The following is a 21047-nucleotide window of genomic DNA, read 5'->3' as shown; positions in this document are numbered from 1 at the left end:
GTCAGAGGTGAGGGGGGCTGGTGGGTGGTGTGTGGACATGAGGGGACTGTCTGGCGTAGTGCCAGAGATAGAGGATCTGGTGGGTGATGTTCAGACTTGAGGGGCTTGCATGGGGGTAGTGTCAGAGGTGAGGGTGGTGTGGTGAGGGGGCAGACTGTCAGGGGACTACCTGGAGAAGTGTCAGAGGTGAGGGGGGCTGGTGGGTGGTGTGTGGATACGAGGGGTCTAGCTGGGGTAGTGCTGGAGGTGGGGGGGCCTGGTGGGTAGTATCCAGACTTGAGTGGGCTGTCTGTGGGTAGTGTCAGAGGTGAGGCGGGCTGGTGGGTGGTGAGTGGACTTGAAGGGGCTGGCTGGCATAGTTTTGGAGGTGAGGGGGGCTGGTGGGTGGTGTCCAGACTTGAGGGGGGTGCCCGGGATTAATTTCAGAGGTGAGGTTGATGTGGGGAGGGGAGTGCACTGTCAGGGGACTGCTTGGGGTAGTGTCAGAGGTGAGGGGGGCTGATGGGTGGTATCTAGACTTAAGGGGGATTGCTGGGGGTAGTGTCAGAGTTGAGGGTGGGGTGAAGAGGGGAGTGCACTGTGAGGGGAATGCATAGGGTAGTGTCGGGGGTGAGGGTGGTGTGGGGAGGGGAATTTACTGTCAGGGGACTGCCTGGGGTAGTGTCGGAGGTGAGGGGAGCATGTGGGTAGTGTGTAGAGAGTTGTGTGTAGTGTGTAGAGAGAGTGTAGAGTGTAATACACTATACACCACCCAATGAATTCTGGACAAGTTAAGCTCAACATGAAGTGTGAGCAAAATGGCACTCCAGTAATTTAAAAAGGGAGGGAAAGACAAGGTTATTCAAAATCAAGCAGCACCTACAAGTAAGTAGGCAGGGCAATCTAGAAAAGGCTTACTACAACTAGGATTCAAATCAATAGGCCTGGACCAAAGTTAATGGTCCAGAGTCTTTGCAGAGGATCACACAGTTCAGAGTAGTTCACTGTTAAGTATTTGCCAAGAGTTTGAAATGAAGTTGGTCGGAAGAAAAGTTACTTAAAAGAGTAGAGAAGGACACGCCCTCGGATTGGCGAAAGATTTAAAACACTTTCCTCGCGGACAGACGAAACAAACAACCGGGTTTGAACGGTACCTTAGAAGAAGAAGAATGCTGTAGCTGAGGCAGAAGTTCCTGGCAGATCCTCAGGCTCACGGTTCCTGAAGCTACTGTCGGACTGACAAGAAGTAGGAAGACTGGAGGGTCCTTCACTGCCCAGGGAAGAAACCAGCAGCAGAGCAAAGAAACAAATAAAAGGTGCGCTCCTTAAAACCCATACAGGGTCCGGTCCTCCTGGCTATCCGGTTCACTGCAGCAATGCACAGCAAATTTGACCATGGGAGGGAGGCCTTGCTTGGTGTTTGGCAAACTGGTTGGTCCCACCAGCTCAAGGGAAGAAGATTCCTTGCAGATCTTCTCTGTTGTTGAAGTGTAGGAGATTCGGACCCGCAGCAGTGCTTCACCAGGAGGTTCAGTAGTTGCAGCAGTCCTCTTCCTTCATCTTCTCTCCAGTTTTTTCGATCCAGTTGCGACTCTGCCTTCCAAGTCCCAGAGACCTGCTTTTTTATGCAGTTTTCCCCCCATTCACACAGCATGGCTGTCAATCACACAACCGGGTGGCTGTCCTGGCAGGACAGTCACCTAGCCAATCAAACAAGAGTGTGACTTGGGTCTCCAAGGAGACCCTGTTTAGAGGGCCTAAAACCCCTCCCTCACATCCTGTCTTCCTAGACTATCAGGCACCTAAGGAGGGCTACTGTGCAAAAGCCCACCAAAGGATGGTGAACAAATGAATTCTCCCTAACAGGGTGGTGTCTAGACTTGAGGGGGGTGCCTGGGGTAGAGTTAGAGGTGAGGGTGATGTAGGGAGAGGAGTTCACTGTCAGGGTTTGCCTGGGGTAGTGACAGACGTGAGGGGGGCTGATGGTTGGTCTCTGGACTTAAGGGGGATTCCTTGGGGTAGTGTCGAAGGTGAAGGTGGAGTGGAGAATGGAGTGTACTGTGAGGAGACTGCCTGGGGTAGTGTCAGAGGTGAAGGGCACTGGTGGGTGGTGTGTGGACTTCAATGGGCTGGCTGGAATAGTGTCATAGGTGAAGGGGGTTGGTGGGTGGTGTCTGGACTTCAGGGGTCTTCCTTGGGTTACTGTTAAAGTTGAGGGTGGTGTTGGTAGCGGAGTGTACTTTCAGGGGGCTGCCTGTGGTAGTCTCAAAGGTGAGGGGGGCTGGTGGTTGCTGTCCGGACTTGAGGGGGTTGCCTTGAGGTAGTGATGGAGGTGACAGCGGTGTTGGGATGGCAGTGTACTGTGAGGTGACTGCCTGGGGTAGTGGCGGAGGTGAGGAGGGCTGGTGGGTTGTGGCTGGACTCGAGGGGTTGATGTGCATCAGGGGTATATGCCGGCAGATTGGATGCCTAGTGTGTATGGAGGTGGATTCCCCTTATTTACGAGGGGCCAGCGTGTTTTCGTAGGGGGTGCAGCCTCGACTAACAAGGGTGCCTGTGCATTTGTATAGGGGGTGCAGCCTCGACCTATTAGGAAGCCCCTGCATTTTCATGGGGGATGCAGCCTCGACTTACAAGGAATTTCTTGTGTTTTCGTGGGGGTGCCGCATTAACTTACGAGGAAGGTTGCATGTTTTCTCAGGGGTGCAGCCTTGACTTTTGAGGGAGTCTGTGTGTTTTCATTTGGGGTGCAGCCTCAATTTATGAGGAATCTCTCGCATTTTCACTGGGGGCGCTGCATTGTTTTATGAGGAAGGCCGCACATTTTAGCAGGGGTGTGGCTCGTGGCCTCGACTTACGAGGGAGCCTGCATGTTTTCGCAAAGGTTCCTGGATGGTGGGTCAGGCGTGGATGTGGAGGTTTGCGCTCAGGTTTGAATATGCCTTGGTTTTTATTTTTCATGGGGACGTGTTGTTGTCATTCCACGTGGAGCTCATTTTGATTTGCGAGTCGTCTGGAAATTCGTGTTTGGATCCATGAATACACAAAGCACGCAGATTGCAGATTTACTCATGCAAGCAGTCTCACGCAGTGTCGTTCTCGGCACGTGGCACTTGCGGGATTAATGCACTCTTTTCCATGAATCAGGGCATACGTGTTTTCATCATTCCTTGGAGTATATACTGACCGTGTGCAATAAATGTGGCTCAGAAAATATCTCAGTCTGTCAAGCACTCATTTCAGATTTGTGCCAGATAACAGAACCACATCCTGAAAAGGCAGACTTGGCCTCACCTCTCTCTTAGAAGTAGGTAAACCTTTAGTGAGAGTAATGCCTCCTGTGCTACAAAAAAATAAAAAGCACTAGTTCTAAAAACTAACATAGCATCATTATGGTGCAAGTGTAGATTTTGGTTAGTCCATATGAAATTTCTAAAAGATGACCCTGCTGTGTGTACTTTGACAGAATGGCGACAATGCATACACATATGATTTCTTGCTTCCACCAAGGTCACAGCAAAGAGCAGAGGTTCGGTTATGTTGGAACTTGCCCTTGCAGACACGTTTGCCCATGTACCGGAAACACCAAATTAGATATGGTTGTTCAGAAGCTGTGGTCACTTTGATATCACATCTTGCAATTCTACTAAAATACTGATTGGAGTTTTGCCAAAATAATGGACTCAGAGAGCAGCTTTGTTTGCATGCCATTGTAGGTATTGCTGATGTAGACGATTTTTGGAGGCTAGACCTTAGAAGATAAGGGGCCTCATTACGAGTTTGGCGGTAGCCATGGCGCCATTAGCTCCATGGATGCCGCCAAACCGGGCTCCTTTACCGGGTTCCTGCAATGAGGAATAACTGGGTTTTTCCAACATTGGAAGACCCGGTCATTCCTCCTGGCAGTAACCATTCCCCATTCCCATTTGAGCCCCCATAGGGCTCAATGGGAATGGGGATGGAGGTAACAACGGGCACATTATGAGTGCCCCATTGTTACCTCCTTCTTCCCCTCGCCAGACCCGGAAAGCACGCCTGGTTTTATCAGGCGTGCAATCCGGGTCCCGCGATGGGAATCTCGTAATACTGCGGAGTGGATTTAACGGCGCCAGCACCATTACCGGCGCCGTTAAACCCATACTGCAATAGTTGTAATGAGGCCCAAGGTGTCACTGTGGACTTCAGCAACGAAATCCATTGTGCGGTTTCACACATGTAACATGGCATGTGATAGCTGAACCACATACACTTTTACTTCCACTCAGGGCACTCCACCAGTCCAAACGTGCTTCCTGTGTGAAATGGGCTGTGTGATTTAAAAGGGCTGTTAAACCATCATATTTTACAACAGTAATTGGCTGCCTTTGCTTGACTTTATAATGTTCAAATAACGGGTGACGTGCGATCTTCACTGTTTTATTGTCTTTATTTTGCATAGGCTTTTTTGTACTCGGACATGTAGAGAGACTGTGGCTGCTTGCAATTACAGTCTGGAGAGCCTGCACAAGAAAAATGTTTCTGTGCTGAAGTGGCATGTTTTCTTGCTCCCTGATCAGATTGATATACTGCTCTTGTGGAAGCAGTTTCATCAATCTGATCTTCCACTACATGTGTCTGTCCACGGCGCTTGTTTGCAGTCTATTTAATTCCTCTTAGACAGAGCCCTGCGATTTCTTAGTTGGAGCAGATTGTGCTTGGCAGATGCTCTCCTGAATCACTCTGTCTGTTTGCGTGGCTGGCTTTCTGTTTACAAGAAGAGGATGTATTGCAGGGCATTTCTTTGCGTTCTATGTAAACGTTATTTCAAACCTTGTTTTATTTGTTTTATTTTATTTTATTTGAAGTTTTGTAATGAACCAGTTGTCAGTGCAAAGCTGCTTTGAAGTGCAGGTAAGGAGGAAAAAGGGACAAGGATACAGGAATTGAAGAGGCATTTACAAATGGCAATCAATCACAATGCAATCAAGCATTATTCCGAATTTCACATAGAGGAGGAAAGAAACAACATCATATGTTTGTCTAGAAGCAAGGAGGTCACTCAGAAGAAAGAGAACTGCTCAATGCTGAAGTCTCACAACCTCGATAATCAGATTGGCACATGTGATCAAGCAGAGTACTGTCAACATACTATTGCTAATGCCCAGAGCTTAAGCAAATAAGTCTTCATCAGTTTCTTGAATATGTTATGGTTAAATTCAGCCCTGATTTCCATTAGTAGGTTGTTACAATTTCTGGACCATTCCACTGCCTAGATGCATATGTATTGTGCCTGGTAAGTGGGGTGTACACATGTTTAAGGCTGACTGATCTCAAATGTCTTCTTGGCTGACATCTGCGTATGTGTGCATTCAGATATTATGCCATTTGTTATACAAAGTTTATAGACAGTGCATAAAGAGTCAAGTTCGATTATTTGACAAATGGGAAACACTTTTGGGGTTTTCGGTGTAGCATTGATTGCATCCCATGGTTTCACTGTGAACATCATTTCAACTGTTTTAAATCATCAGTACCTGTAGCTTGTCAATCAGGTGTGCACTGAGGCCCAAATGCATTGAGTTACAGTAGTCCAATTGGGTAAGCATCAGGGATCGGTAATCTCAATTTCAAGAGGCACCCTAGATAAGGTATGATTTTCTTAACCACATGCAATGGAGTGTGAATTGTTCATGCCACCTGTAGATTTTCATGAACAATTCCCAGCAAGTCTGTTGCTTTCTTGTTAGGGGTAGGAGGTGCTCCCCATGGTGTAGACCAGGAGAACAGAAGGCAACTTGGATCAGGTAGCCTAAAGATGATAATCTCTTTTTTCACTGTATTCGGGCAGAGGTGTTTAGCTAAAGTCCAATTTCAAGCACACTCTGCAAGTCTATGATAGGGTCATTATCGGATGCCCTAGACGCTTAGTCCCGTAGAATCTGTGAATAATCATCATACATTTGGAAGTTGGTATTGAACTGTTCAATAACTTCTGCCAGCTGTTTCACACAGACGCAAAACAACAGGGGGAGCTTATAGAACCCTGAGGAGCTCCATGCAATAGCACATATAGTGCTGATGATTAAAAACGTAATTCGGTAAATCCGTCATGTCGAGCATATTGCCCTGAAGTTCTATACCCGTTTACAGTCACTTTACAAGCTAATTTTTAGTGGCAATATCAAAGGGTTTTGTGAAATCGAGCAAGGTGGGTGTCACCAATCTATTTTGGCCTGATGCTCCCAGATTTCTCATCAGTTGAATAACAAACTGCTCTCAGTGCTCCTGAGGCCGTAAGCCTGATTGGTTAGTGTGGACAGGATTGCTATTTTCAATGAGCACCAGGTCTTGATTGGTTGAAACCTGTTTCCTATTATTTTGCATAGAAGGTGGATTTTTGAAAAAGGGAAATAGTTTTCCTCTAAAGTGGGATGTTCATAATAAATGCATCTTAAGGAGCCTGATTCTGCTCAGTGAAGCATTACACAAGTCTCCTATGATTTGTGCTGGTATAACAGTAGCTCACCATTGGTGTCATTGTGCAGGGGAGGCGTTGAGTTTCTTAGACAAGGGGCCTCCTTCCTAGTTTGGAGGTAACCACGCTGCTATTTGCGGCATGGCTGCCTCCAAACTCGTTCCGATTCGCCCTGGTGAATAGAGTAATTACCGGTCCATTCCAAGGTTGAAGGGACCGGTAATTCCCCATTCACCAGGGCCCTTCCCCATTCCCATTTGAGCCCCCATAGGGGTCAATGGGAATGGGGAAGGCACTAATAACGATACCGTAAATTACAGTACCGTTATTAGCTCTAAAGTCCCTTTGCGGGTCCCGTCCTTAACGCCTGCTTTCAGCAGGCGTTAAGAAAGGACCCGCAAAGGGAACTCATAGTATGGCGGTAAGGGTTTAACGACACCGGTCTCGTTAACGGTGACCATTAACCCTTACCGCCCTACTCGGAATGAGTCACAAGGTGATTGATCAATTAGTCAGCTTTTGCAGCCAACTCTGCTGACGGTTGATGTTGTTTTCCTCTTGAGTGTTATTACTCAACTCAACTCAACTCTGCACAGATCCAAAAGGCTTCTCTTGATATGGTATCAGCCGGCAAGATCTCGTTTTGAACAATTGATGTTGATGGGCTTAGTACTAAAGGTTTCCCTGCTCTTCAAACCAATTCACATGTCACTCATATTTGGTCTATAGGTGAGCATTCACCACACTGTTTTTGTGTGTCTCTCTTCTGCAGTAAACATTCCAGGAAGAGTGTTAGTGGGAAGAGTTTATCAATCACAACATGCAGCATCTATCTAGCTCACCAACTAACTGACACTGGAGGAATCGTGCATGTTAGGAAAGTGAGGTTAAGGAAACAAAAGAAGTGTAGGTAGTGCAAATGCATGAATTATATTTGTGTGTACATCATGAGTCTGCAGCTTCTTCGCCATCACCTGACGTGTAGTGTCTTCCTTCCCAGGTTTCACAGATTGAACACACTTAACCACTGGCGTCTTTCAGTTAACCCCGCATGTCATTCTGAATGTTGGGTTCCCCAAAATGTTTCACTACATCAATTGCTGAGGGACCAATTAATGATGTCAAATATATTGTTTAAAGGTCACTAGCATGCTCTTTCAAATTCCATGGCTCATCAAATTGGGATTTCAGTTCCTATGCATATCGCCATTCTATAACCATTTCCCCAAATCATGTCCCAGCACTCTGACCACCGCTTCAGAATGCACTTCCTCCCTTATCCCCCCGTCCTGAGACATTGCATCATTTGTATCTTCGAATTGTACAGCAGCATTGTGCTAGCAACTCCTTTCTTTACTCGTTGGGCGTTACTTCGCTTCTAGCAGCATTAGCCCCTTCACTTGCAGATGCCCATATTCTTGGAGGGCTTTCAAGGAATACCCAAGTAACCCACAACTGTGTTGAATTAGGAGTTTCTCTGCATATTTAGATTGTAATACATTCATTCATTTTATGAGTACGTTGGCAACTTTTGAACGCACCATTTCGCAGCAGCTGAAGGAATGATTTGCCCTGGCATCTTGGAGTTTGGATATCTTCTTCATGTGTGCAGAAATTGGTTTGATGCCCATTTTGACAGTCATCACAGACCTTGATTGCAGGAAGTATGCTTAGATGTGTGCTATCTTCATTTAGGGAATATGTCTTAGTTGAAATATTTTACTTTGCAGTGGATGTGGATTGCAGCTTTGAGTGCAAGAAATACGGTAAACACAGTTCGAAAACGTGCTGCCACAGCTGCCTGCTCGTCAAGTCAAATCCAAAAAACAAAGCAAGAATAATACACTTGAAAATAGTTATTTTATGTAAATGCTGGCATTTTTTGCAGACACAGAGTGGTGCTGTAATAATGATGGCTGCCTTATTTCAGAAACAAAACAAAAAAACGTCTGTGTTTCCCTTTTAGGCAAAAAGCAAAGGTTTATGGCACCGTGACACAAATAATCATTACAAAAAAATGTAACATGCCTTGATTTTTGTTTTCAATATTTCTAAACCAAATTAATTCCACACACAAAATCATGTTCTGTAATAAAAAAAGGATTTAAAAGCACTAGCAGCGGGCAGATCTTCACCTGGATGCATAGTGAAATAAAGGAGGCCTGCATATAAAGTGAAATGTGTCGATACAGAAGATTGTCTCTGCCCTCTCTACAATGTAAGTGATTTTATTGTTTTCTTATTCCTTTAGGAACCAGAGTTGACAAGTTCTCTTCCAGTGGCTCAAAGCCAAATTCTTCAAATCATTCAAGCCTATTGAATCCGTCCTTGTTTTCATAAGCGCAAATTTGTGCCAGCTCAATCATTTTTAATACTGTCGCATCAAGAACCATCCAATCAAGTAGTACCTGGGTGGGGGAACGTCACCAATGTGGTTGAACCACATCCGCGCTATTTGTGATTGTAGACATCTGTGCATGGTTCAATCGTATAGGTACTCACACGTACACCAAGCTGTGCACCCCCACATTTCACCTGCCAATAACTGTTCCCTCCTCACGTCCCACCACACAATATAAGAAACAAGCCATCAGAATTTATTTTGACATACCCGCTTCTACACCTTCCTGCTCTGGCTACCACATCCTTGACTCCATGGAAATGGAAGACAGGCTCGGCTGAAGCCCTGCCCACTATTTCCATGGGGTCAAACCTCTTTTACTTTATGCCAAAAATGGGTAGCAGGTTTCGTACGCCGCATTTGTTCCTTCAAAAACTGTTGATTTGCAATCAAGGTGGAAGTCTTGAAGGCCAACAATGGTAAACCCTGCACTGTAGGGTTGTGCGGGCTGATAAAAACTCAAAGCCCTTTTATCACCAAAATCTGTGATGTAGACAAACTAAAATTAAGGTAGGGTCCAATGTCCAACAAATCTACTAAAACACTAAGGGCATAACAGTACTTACAGGGCTGAGTGGCCGCCACTTGTCTTTAAAGGTTTACAAAATCTTGAATTCTCTGAATATATTCAACTAAAAAACTAGTGAGGTTGCAGCTTCAGCTAAACGTTTGTGCTTTGAACCAGCCACCCTAATGGTCCTCTGTGCTGCATAGGGTGGGTCTTCTAAGATATTCATGGAGAATAACATTGTAGCAATTAACAGGCCGATTCATGGAATTAATGTGCGCCGAAAATTTCAGTGCAAGCGTGGGAAAACATGCGATTCGCAGTGAAAGAGCGAAAATCGCAGTGCAAGTGCGAAAATCGCAGGGAAACCAGCGCACATCGATTCATGGAAGTCTGTGCGCGAGAAAAATATTGGATGTGCGCTGAAAAAGTGCGCGGCACACACCAGCGCACAGGTCATCTAACGGCATGCGCCAAGGCCACAGCGAAATTGCACATAGCGCGGTGCACATAACAAAAGTAGGCGGAACATGGGGCGTAACACTCGGAATGGGGAACAACGTGTGAAAATATGGGCGTCACGGGGGAAGTACAGGAGGCAAGTGTGCGGAACGCCCACACGATCGCATACAACACGTATTCATGGAATCGAATAGGGCAAACCAGCGCACGGGCAAAGACGCGTACAGGCCCAAACACGTCCGCCACAAGAATGCAGGCGGTAGCGTCCCTGCGCCTGAAATAAATGTGCGCCAAAATGTGCACTAACAAAAAGCACCTATATACAGCTATGATGAATGTCCCATACAGTGGGCCTCTAGGACAAATGACATGCAAAGGGGTACGCGACAAACACGGACACCCGCTGCTTGAAAAATCACGTGTGCATGCATTTCGGGGTGCGCGGGAAGTACCACACATGATTGGTCTGGGTACGTGTATTTCGGGGTGCGCGTGAAGTGTCACACACGAATGCAGCAGGGTACGTGTATCTCAAGGTGCGCATGAATTGTCACCCGCGAATGCAGCAGGGTACGTGTATTTCAAGGTGCGCGGGAAGTTCCACACGCAAATTCAGCAGGGTACGTGTATTTCGTGGTGTGCGTGAAGTTCCACACACGATCACAGCAGGGTACATGTACTTCGGGGTGCGCGGGAAGTTCCACACGCGAATTCAGCAGGGTACGTGTATTTTGTGGTGCGCGGGAAGTTCCACACGCGAATACAGCAGGCTACGTGTATTCCGGGGTGCGCGGGAAGTTCCACACGTGATTTCAGCAGGGTACATGTATTCCGGGGTGCACGGGAAGTTCCACACGTGAATACAGCAGGCTACGTGTAGTCCGGGGTGCGCGGGAAGTTCCACACGCGATTTCAGCAGGGTACGTGTATTTCGGGGGAGCCGGGGAGTACTACATGTGAATTGGCCGTGTGGGTCCTCCCAGGTGTTCCCTCTACACCCTCCACGGCCCCTGCAGACAGCCCACACCACAGGGGACTACCCTGCACCCCTGGTCATGTCCCGCAGGCATCAAATCCACCATGGCCATGCCCCCCAGCCAACCCACATGTCACCTTGCACTACTGATCCCCAACGCATGTCTCCCAGCACCCCCCCCAAAGCATCCAGGGGCACCCTCTACCAGGCCCCCACTCATGTCCCACACATGTCCTCCTGCACCCCCACCCCCCAGCATCCAGGGGCACCCTCCACCAGGCCCCCACTCATGTTTCCCAGCACCCCAACCCCCCAGCAGTCAGGGACACCTGCCGGCAGGCCCCCACTCATGTCCCCCTGCACCCCCACCACCCAGCAGTCAGGGGCACCTTCCACCAGGCACCCACTCATGTCCCACACATGTCCCCCTGCACCTCCACCCCCCAGCAGTCAGGGGCACCCTCCCCCAGGCCCCCACTCATGTCCCACACATGTCCCCATGCACCCCACCCCCCAGCAGTGCAGGGCACCTGCCAGCAGGCCCCCACTCATGTCCCACACATGTCCCCCTGCACCCCCACCCCCCAGCAGTGCAGGGCACCTGCCAGCAGGCCCCCACTCATGTCCCACACATGTCCCCTTGCACCCCCAGCAGTGCAGGGCACCTGCCAGCAGGCCCCCACTCATGTCCCCCTGCACCCACACCCCCCAGCAGTGCAGGGCACCTGCCAGCAGGCCTCCACACATGTCCCCCCAACACCTCATGACGATCCACAATCATGGTCCCCATGCCCCCTCAATACACCCCCCACGCCACCCCAGTCCGAACACACCACCAGGTATGACATCCACCCCACCAAGAAATCACTACCACATGATGCATCCCAAATGGCTAGTCTGCACATCCACATATATCCGTCAAACCCACACAATGAGAGCATGTGAATGATAAAACACACATTGTGACATGCATGAAACCAAAGAGAGAATACCACACATTGAAGTACCAAATGATAATGTATTAAAAAGAAAAACAAGGGAATGAAATGGAACAGAAGAAAATGGAAATAAGAAATGAAATCCTGCATGTCCAATAAATGAAAAAGATGCATGAAATCCAAATGAAAAGCAATCCAAAAGCAAGTCTCCAAAGTGTTAGTCTGAGAAAATAAATCCAAGGTGCAAAAATAATAAAAAACTGTTGATCCATGGAAAAAAAATTAATAATCCAAATCCATTGTCAAACTATTTACAAAGTGAGCATCCAGGGTCCATGTGCCCAATCCTTAAAATGAAACCTATGAAATAAAACCCTACCTAATGAAGCACTATATATAAGAAGTTTGGGCATTGTCCAACCGCCCCAAAAAAAAAAAACCCTAAATAACTATTTACAAGGGCAGCAGGCTAGTCCGACGGCTCACTTCTGGATGTTCCGGGCCAGGGCATCATCGAACTCCTGCTCAATGTCCCGGAGGCGGTCCTCTTCCATGGCCCCGAGGGTCCGCATGGACGACGACATGTTCTCCTCCAACTCCCTGCGGATTGCTTTGAGGCACTCGGCCCGCCTCAGGGCCCTCCGCATGGAGTTCTCCGCCCTGACCATCGTGAGCCATGCCTCTTCTGCCCGCTGCCGCTCCACATCTATGGCATGGCCCAACCGCTGCCACACGGAAGACCCTTCCCGTCCTGGGTCCTCCTGCCTTCCGGCCAATGCATGCCCCTCCGATGTCAAAGGCCCCGAGCCATCATGGCTCCCACCTCGTTGCTGCTGCTGCTGTGCCTGTGCCCGTGCTCCTGCTGCCTGCACATCCTCCTCCGGCTGGGGTGCAGTCAATGATGTGGCCACCCCTGCTGGACGTCCGACTCCCGACTGTGGCAGGGATGTGTCCTCCACCAGCCTGGACGCATGGTCAGAGGTAGCTCCACAGGGCACCCAGGTGACAAATGGGTGGAAAGATGGCACGGAGGACGACTGGCGCATAGGGTGTTCAGTTGAGGAGGGGGTCGGAACAAGCTCCAGCAAACGGAGGAATCGGCCTGAGTGACCCGTCCCAGCAGGCCAACGTGGTCAATTAGCCATTCGAGATGACGTGCAGTCTCCTCACGAAAAGACTGCAGGTCACCTCGCATGGCCCGTTGACTCAACGCCACACCAGTCAGAACAGGCTCAACCCGTACCTGGATAGCCACGTCCGCAGGCAGAGGACGGCCAGTTGTTGTAAGCTCATCCCTTGCCTGAAAACGGGTCTGGACGTAGGCATCCCTGCTGGTGCAAGATGATGCAGTGACAGGATCAGGGACAGGATTGCACACAGACACCTCCACGGCGGCCTGTGCTGCCTCCTGTCCCTGGTCCTGCACTGCACCACTAGCACCAGTGGAATCCCCACCTCCAGACCCTGTCTCTGTCGCTTGCACGGCCTCCTCCTCCACCAAACCCCCACCAACCTGGATGACTCTGTGCCATCTTCCACCGTCGGGCCCTGTGGGGTCCCAGCTGCCACTTCTGCTGCCGAGGAGTCCAACGCCGACCTCCGCCTCTTGGACCTCCCATCAGCAGCTGCGGCCTGGGACGCGGCACCAGACTCCTCAGTCCCCGACGAGATGACAACCTGGGAGGGGAGCCTGGCCTTGCGTCTCCGGCTGGCGGTGCGATCCCTGCCGCTGTGCTCCACAGTCCTTCTCCGCCCTCTTCATCAGTTGACGCTGCAGACAGGGAGAAATAAAACACGGGCATCAGGGCACTGTACAATGGACTCATACACACATGACAGTGGTACATGAGTGGCATTGGCAAACCTCAGACATGGCATCACAATCACCAACACACATGTCATTTCAACTGGCACACATGAGCTACACCACAGCCATATCACAACAGCCAGCACCATCCATACACATACAACAGCATGAGCAGGCAAAGGTGAGCCAGACATCACATGCAACACAGGGAGTGGACTACACATGCACACACACCACCACACTTGCATGCATGTGTACACCTCCGGCAACTGTCGCAGTGTTGCGATCGGCATCCATGTCACATCTGCCAATCAGTCTTCCACATCCCGGTGTCACATGCATCCATGTTGCATCACTGTTGCACCCTTGTCAAATACACACACATGCACATGTACACGGTGCAGATACATGCAGCTGAAACCAACATCCATGTGTGACATCACGACCATGCCTACTTACATACACATTCATTCAAACATGTGTGCACACACATCTGCATTTGTCGTGCAAGCCTACACACACAAGCACCATCCATGTCTCACACATGAGAGCCCTCGCATGTGTTAGCCTCACGGCCCTGTACACACACCCCCATACTTGGCCCCATAAAACCACATGTGCAACCTGCACACTACTGGCACACCACCACACGCACAGCTTACAATCAGTATGCATGCACAGTTACCGCTCGACTCCAGACGGGTCTGTCTCTCAAGGACCTGGACGTGGAGTGCTGGGGATATGCGTTCCAGGACCCTCATCTGATCTTCCGACAAGTGGCCCTGGCGCCCCTTAGCATCCGCTGCCTTCAAGAGGTGCCGGGCCTTGTTCAGGGTCCTGGACCTGAAGTCCTCCAAGCGCTTCTTGACATGATGGAATTGTCGGACTGCCACCGCCTCCGCGTTGATGGCAGTCACGATGTCCGTCCAGATCCGAGTCCGTCCTTCCTTGTCGGCACGCAAACTTCCGAAGAGGGCATCATACTGCCCCAGGACTAGCTCCACCAGGACACCAACTTCGGTGGAAGTGAAGCTGGTGCCCCTCTGCCTCTCTGGCTGGGGGTTGCAAGTGGTGCCAGATGGTGTAGTGCCCGACATGGCAACCCCAGAGGCAGGAGTGGGTGGGCAACTGGGTCCTGGGGCTGGGCTGTGGAGCGATGGAATCCCAGTCGGGAGTCTTCAGTTCCAGCAGGGGTGGTCACAGCAACAGCACCCCTGGCTGATGTGTAGGCAGCAAATGGCAGGGCACGTGGGAAGCAGGCAGTCAGGCAGCAGCAGATGGCAGGTGGGAGCGTGCTCAGGGCTCTGGGGAGCAGTGATTCGGCCTTCTGGGCAGGAGCGTGGTCTTCCGTGTGCTTACACGTGGCCAGCTTGATACGGAGTGATTTGGCACGTGAAAATCCAGCACGTCTGCATGTAATTCGAGGAAAGGCCTTTAGCGCGTAAGCGCGTCAGCACAGGTACGCGAATTAATTGGCCCAAAGGCCCCCAGCATGTAGGCGCGTCTATGTCGTTACGTGCACAGGCGTTTTCCATGGCGTGTGGAAAAAATAAGCACGTCCGAGTGTCAAAGCATGTTATTGGTGGAAAGGGCCTCAGCGCATATGCACGTCTGTGACGTGCGTGCGCGAGCGTTACCCTGTACACAGGTGCATGTTACACATCCAATAACTGCACGTCAGAGTGTCAGCTCGTGTAATTGGAGGATAGGGCCTAAGCGCGTACACGCGGAAGTGACGCTGGACGTGTGGGCATGTTTAAAAGGCACGTGTAGGATGCCATTTCCTTGTACGTGCTTTTCGTGGAGAGCGAGCGGGTGAAATCTGTACTTCTTGTCGGTTCACACGCGATTTACTTGACGGCGTTTCATGTTCGCCCTGTTACCTCTGACAGCTTTTTCTATTTTTGTCTTTTTTCTGGGCCTGTTTCCTCAAACAGCATACACTTCTTCTGTTGTCCTGTCTCCTCAGACAGCGTATAATTCTTCTTTTGGCGGGTGGCGGGGGTGTTGCCAGCGCGAACACGCGCGTCTTTTTCACGCTATTTTTCCAGGCAGACGGTAAGTCGCACACGTATTTAACATCTGTGCTTGCCCCGTGTGTTGCGTACCCCTTCAGAGGTCATTCTAGGCTGCGTGTGACATGCATACGTTAATTTTTGTGTTTATGGGTGCCACAGCGTAGTGCAGGTTTATTTTTCCACGCACATGGTCTAGGAGAGGTTGCGTGCACGTCATCTCCCTTTTTTGGGGTGCCTGTGCGTTGCGTGACCCGTCATCTTTCCCCAGGGGTCACATACAGCCTTGCTAGAGCACTGGGGTACGAATTCTATCTAGTACCCTACCCCTTTGACCCCCAATTGCCCAGGACAATAGTTTACTGCAACTCCCATACGCACAACAACATCAGTGCCATGGTTGGGAGGCAAGCATGCGATAAGGGTGGCAAAGGTTGCCAGCCACAAGAGGTGGGGGTGGTGGATACGGTAGGGGACGTGGCCGGGACTTGCAGGGTGCCCTTAGCCCCCCATGTGTGGAGGACCAGTCAGGGACACCCATGCCCCCCCCCTTGGTTGAGGGTAACGTGGCTGACACCATCCCTGCTCAGCCCTTGTTGGACCAGCCCATTGTGGCACCAGACCTGGCACAGGGTGACTCCCAGGCTGACTTCCAGGTCAGCAGGTCTGGGCCACGTGTGGCGGTGCACGTTGGTGTCACCAGGCCACGTGGATCAGGGGCATCTATGTCATCTGCTGCCCCAAGTAGGCAGTGTAATGCTCACCTGACTCCCATGGAGGCGCAGGCCTGGTTTGGAGTGCTGTTGTCTCTTCTATGGTGAAGCGCAGGACTCGGAAGATGGACAGGACCGGACCTTCAAATCTGGCTTGTCTGACTCGCATAAATATCCTTCTGTGTGTGAAAAGAGAGTATTAACAATCTGCGGGATAATGTGTAAGCCTCCCACTCCCTTCTCACCCTCCACGAAACCCTTCTGCGATTCCCTGTGAAGTCTCACCTTAGGGTCTGAAAGGACGAGCTCTCCATCCTACTTCTGATGCAGGGGCGCGTTGTAATCCAGTTACTTCACTGGATCATGGATTGTAGAGAGTTCAAGTTTGCTTGACCTTCCCGGTAAAGTACTGTGAGAATTCTGTTTGTAAGTATGAGCCCGAAATAATAATTGTTCGTTGTCTCTATTTCAGGTGCAGAACAAAGATTCCGAGATGAGCAATGGAACCGACGAAGGAAACTCAGGTGAGTTGTTTGATGAGAGGTTCCTTTAGTGTCCTTGCATTAATGCACTAATGCTTGTGTCTTTTTTCCCCATAGGGGCCGGGGTTCGGAAATGCCGGAGATATGGCACCGACCTGAAGTGAAAGGTGCAGTTCCAGTAGATATCAGGTAAGTCTCTAATGAGGGTTCAGGTAATGTCTTAGCATTCGCTCACTAACGCTGATGTCTCTTTTTCCCCTTAGGGGCCGGGGTCCGGAAATGCCAGGATGCGGCACCGACCCGAAATGAAGTGGGAATGACCCAACAGATAAGTCTTATGATGGCAAATTAAGGTTTTCTTATTCTCTTCCCTAGCTCACCTTTGTTCTTGTCTTTTTCTCCCTAGGCGCTGAAATGTGGTTGCGGATCCAGATGGTCGCTGATGAACATGGAGGCGCCTAGTAAAGGTGAGTGGAATGCGGCGCTGCAGCGATCGATGCAATGTGCTTTTAAAATGAATGTCTTCCTTTTCAGGATCGTCGGCAAATGTCTCCGGAATGCGGATTTAGCAGGTAAGGACTCTTCTTTCTCCTATTCTCTTCTCTTCTCCCTTTGCAGGTGTTCCAGGATGCTGGCGGTCGTGGCAGAAGTCAGGATGCAGGAGCAGACACTGTGAGCGTCCAGCTGCTAGATGCAGAACAACGCGAAGCGTGAGTTGCTGCTTGGGCGTGGCTTAAATAGCCTTCAAAGTAGTTTCAGGTATGTATCCTTCCTCTCAGGTATGTATTCTTCCTCCGGCCACACCCGTGTGGTTAAGTAGTCCCCAAAGAGAAAGTAGTCTCATTCAGGCCTCTAGATGGCCCGGATGTTGCAGCATGGTCTGCATCAGGTAAGTTTACATAAAGCACCTTTAAACACAAAGTCATCTTTTATGAGCCTGGCGCCTATGGCGCCAGGACTGTTGTCCAATATGAGCCTGGCGCCAAAGGCGCCAGGACTAAGTCCAAAGGGCCCCTACTTGGGGCTGCTGAGACTTCCCTCGGAGACATGATGTCTGCCTCTGGGGTAGCTGGGCCTGGTCTGGCTCCTTGGAGGAAGGCATCATGACAGTCAGGGTGTGGAGGCTGCAGGGGCAGCTGCGGCTCCATCCACCCCAGCTCTCACTCACCCAGCCAGGACAGTGTCGGTCCCAGTGCATCCTGCTGACGTTTCCCCTGACTACATCACACTTCAGTTAATGCCTGCACCAAGTCCCATGCTCAGTGTTCATTCCCACACTCCTAGTACACAGTCCACCGGGGCTCCTGCCCCTAGTGTACAGAGCGGCGTAGGACACTCAGGATTCCCACCACCTTCCAAGCAGAAGAGGAAGAGTGCTCGTCCAGTACAGGCTGATGCCCCAGACAGGGCTACACAGTCTGGCACCTCGAGAAAGCCTAGCTTCAGTGAGGCCGAACGTGATGCACTTGTGGAGTATGTGTCCGCACATGACCGGGAAATGTTGATTACTGCAGGGTGCAAGACAACACCTGCTCAACGTCAGGCTTTCTGGCAGACGATCGCAGACATCATAAGTGCCCTTGGAATCGTGAGGCGCACAGCTAATGATTGCTACAAGCGCTGGAATGGCCTGAAGCGCAGGGCAAAGAAAAAGCTGGCCTCAATTCATGCCGCTACTCTAGTGACTGGAGGTGGGTCTCCAGCAGAGGACATTGAACTCACTCCACATGAGTATGTTGCTGGGACCTACATCACGGAGGAACAGATCCAAGGCGTGGGAGACCTGTCAGATTACGAGGCATTGTCCGGTGAGTGCACATGCATGTGTGTGTCATCCATGTGCATGGTGTGTGTGTGAGGGCTTCTGTTTGAGTGCCAGGTGAGGGTGTGTGTGCCTGAGTGGTTTGGGTCACCCACGTGCTTCATCCAATACATTCTGCGCACCAGGATTCGGGTATTGCAGTATCCCTTCTGGCAACAGTAGACATTTAGCGCAACATCACGCCAGTTGCCCTTGAAGTGTCATCTTGCACCAACGTTGTTGCATATTTTTCTGTGCTCATTCAGGCTGATTGTTTGCATTCCACAACTTTCACTAGGAATTTCTCAGGACTATTGTCACATGTGTGACATGGCTATGGTATATGCCATCTGTGTGATGGCATGTGCCATGTATGTGTATTGGACATGCCAATCACAGGCCAATGTGTGATGGCACTGCTAGCCAGCATGCAGCAAATGTGTTGATCTTCCATCTTGGTGTCATCAATGTGTGCCATTTGCCTCCCCTTCATACACAGTGACGGTGCATGCATGGGAGGGTTATAGTCATGTGGGACATGTGTCAATGAAGTACTGGTTCTGTTGCTTCTCAGCCCTAATTGTGTGCCATGGTGCTAATGCCTGTTCCCATTACTTTTCTTTCATGTCTTTGCAGGGGATGATGCACATGATACTGCTGGAGTTGTGGAGATGGTGCAGACCCAGGAGGTGTCTCAGGGCTGACCGGGCACCAGTGAGGGACGTGGTGTGGTGGTGGGTGAGAACACACACTTGCTGCAGACCATTCTCTCAAGGGGTGACTCTGGGTGCACCTCCCCCAAGCTCTATTCAGGTGTCGATTCAGATGATGAGACCTATGTGCGGTCGCAGGTAAGTGTTTCCGTGAGGGATTCTGTTCTGTCCGACCCACCTGCAGCAGGGGTAGAACCCTCAATGGGGATGTCAGTGTTGGTAGGTCCGCCTTTGGTGGTTACGGATGCAGGGTCACACTCTGCAACATCTGATCCTGTTCCTGGGCCAGCAGATCAGAGTAGGAATGCAGTCCTGCAGCCTCAGGCAGTGCCGGCACAGCAAGGCGCAGTTCGCCTTGCCCCAGACAGGTGTGGTGCCCGCCGACGCAGTGGCCATACACCACCTGGCGATACCGCATGGGAGCAATCCATATACGGTATGGCAAACCAACAGGCAGCATCAGATGAGATGATGGCTCAGGCCATGGATACGGTGGCCACTTCCATTGTCCCCCAAGAAAGGCTGATGGAGCAACTACAGCAGGCAACAGAATCCATTTGCCAGTCACACAGGGAGGACATGTTGGCGTCCAACAGGGACAGATGGGCGGCACTGGAGACTCTGCGGGACGCCATTTCTATAGAGTCCCAGGGCCACAGGGAAGCCCTGGGGGTGGAACTCCTTCACCTCAGGGTGACTCTTGTTGAGCTTGAGGCTTCGACTGACACGAGGACAGAACAGCAACTGGGGCGTCTCACATGTACGCTCTCAGCTGAGATGCAGGCGACTCGGGAGGAGGTCCGGGCATCCCGTGAGTTGTTGCATGGGGACCTCCGCACGATTATCCTCCAGAACCATACCTTCCACACCCGCATGCTTGCTACCATGGAGGACCAGACTAGGGCTTTACGTGGGCTGCCTCCCATAGTGCCACCACCTCCTGATGCAGATGCAGAGGGTGGGGAGAGCGACAGCAGCGATTATCCCACAATAGGGTAGCCGTGCAGGCTATGAGCCCATGGAGGTGTTTTTTTTCGCAGAATCCACACAGGTGGGTTTTGGTGTGCACCCTGTCCTCGGACCTCCTAGGTGGCCCCACCCCCCTGGCCCATACATGGCCATTTTTGATTTTTGAATTTTGATTTTTGATTTTTGATTTTTGAATTTTGATTTTTGATTTTTGATTTTTGATTTTTGAATTTTGAATTTTGATTTTAGAATTTTGATTTTTTTTTTTTAGTGTGTTGCCTTGTGTGGCTCCCATGGGCATCCGCTGTATTGTGGCTGGGCACATGCACGCTTGTCCTGAATTTGGGTTAGATGCTTGGGTTTGTGAGACACACACCCCTCCTGCTTCCTGTTTCCATGGGCTTGCAAAGGGTGTGCCCAAATGACATTGACTTAAACAGTGACGTTGGACTCCCATGTGCTGTGTGGTCAGTCTGTAGTCAATACTGTGTATACATTCCAAGTGCATATTGTTGTTGTATTGTACACTGCATGGTGTATTGATATGTGCCTCTGCATCCATCTCATCCTCCTGATTTGTAGGTCCAATCCTCATTTCTTCACAAGGCCGTCTACTTTGGAGATGGAGTCCATGTTGTAAGCAGTGCACCTGCACTTTTGCGTTGCGCCAACACTGTACAGTTTGAAGTGGTCGAAGTGCTGGCATTATCAGGTAGTGAGACTACACATTTTTTGAAATTCATACTGTCATGTTTATGGTAGGCTTGAGGTTGTGTAGCTGATTTGTTTTATTGCTAAATATTTGCTCATGTGTGTTGTTGGTCCTGCA

This window comes from Ambystoma mexicanum, chromosome 3q, assembly GCF_040938575.1.
Source record: "Ambystoma mexicanum isolate Mex_15411 chromosome 3q, UKY_AmexF1_1, whole genome shotgun sequence".
NCBI lineage: Eukaryota > Metazoa > Chordata > Amphibia > Caudata > Ambystomatidae > Ambystoma > Ambystoma mexicanum.
This window is presented reverse-complemented; position numbering follows the sequence as displayed.